This window comes from Schistocerca nitens, chromosome 5 (assembly GCF_023898315.1).
Source record: "Schistocerca nitens isolate TAMUIC-IGC-003100 chromosome 5, iqSchNite1.1, whole genome shotgun sequence".
NCBI lineage: Eukaryota > Metazoa > Arthropoda > Insecta > Orthoptera > Acrididae > Schistocerca > Schistocerca nitens.
Genome location: NC_064618.1, coordinates 664602109 through 664603134, shown reverse-complemented (window position 1 = coordinate 664603134; position 1026 = coordinate 664602109). Strand labels below are relative to the sequence as shown.

At 43.1% G+C, this 1026-nt stretch overlaps 1 non-coding gene across 1 annotated transcript; it reads right to left on the bottom strand.

The window, feature by feature from the left end:
* Window positions 1-581: 581 nt before the first annotated feature.
* On the bottom strand, window positions 582-656 carry Trnas-cga (transfer RNA serine (anticodon CGA)). Its single transcript has one exon. It is a non-coding gene; the product is annotated as a tRNA-Ser (tRNA).
* Between the last annotated feature and the right edge of the window lie 370 nt (window positions 657-1026).

The window sequence follows — 1026 nt, the reverse complement described above, 5'->3', positions numbered from 1 at the left end:
GAATACTTATAGGACGCGTTTATTGCAGTGGAAGGCAACTAGGAGCCGTATCTGAACTGGGAAGAGCGGTATGGGAAGAGTGGGCGACAACTTCATAGCAAGAACTACAAACAAAACCAAAATCAATGACGAAGAGAATTTTTGAGGTAATTAGGAAGAAAGGAGGTTGGACAACGTATTAACAGTGCAATAATCCAACAGGACAGTTAGTGCCTTTATACTAACTTCCATCCAGGAAATTCAAATGCAATATTTTGTTACTCGTGTTATGAAAAACACTTTGTAATTCAGTCATGATTGCTGACGTGTTACGTGTATCTACTACTTTCATAATAAATTCGGTACATGTGTGCTTCATACCTTGTACTATTACTTTCGTGGTAGCATGTCTTTATACTGATTTGCGCCATTGTGTACTGTGTTCGAAGATCATTTATTTATTTACTCGTGTCCAGAACATAACATACATCTACATCCGATAGACAGCAATTTAAAAACAATATAAGTACATGATTAAATTCCATATGACATAAATTTACAAACGATATAAGTACATGAAACTTCCTGGCAGATTAAAACTGTGCGCCCGACCGAGACTCGAACTCGGGACCTTTGCCTTTCGCGGGCAAGTGCTCTACCAACTGAGCTACCGAAGCACGACTCACGCCCGGTACTCACAGCTTTACTTCTGCCAGTATCTCGTCTCCTACCTTCCAAACTTTACAGAAGCTCTCCTGCGAAACTTGCAGAACTAGCACTCCTGAAAGAAAGGATATTGCGGAGACATGGCTTAGCCACAGCCTGAGGGATGTTTCCAGAACGAGATTTTCACTCTGCAGCGGAGTGTGCGCTGATATGAAACTTCCTGGCAGATTAAAACTGTGTGCCCGACCGAGACTCGAACTCGGGACCTTTGCCTTTCGCGGGCAAGTGCTCTACCAACTGAGCTACCGAAGCACGACTCACGCCCGGTACTCACAGCTTTACTTCTGCCAGTATCTCGTCTACTACCTTCCAAACTTTACA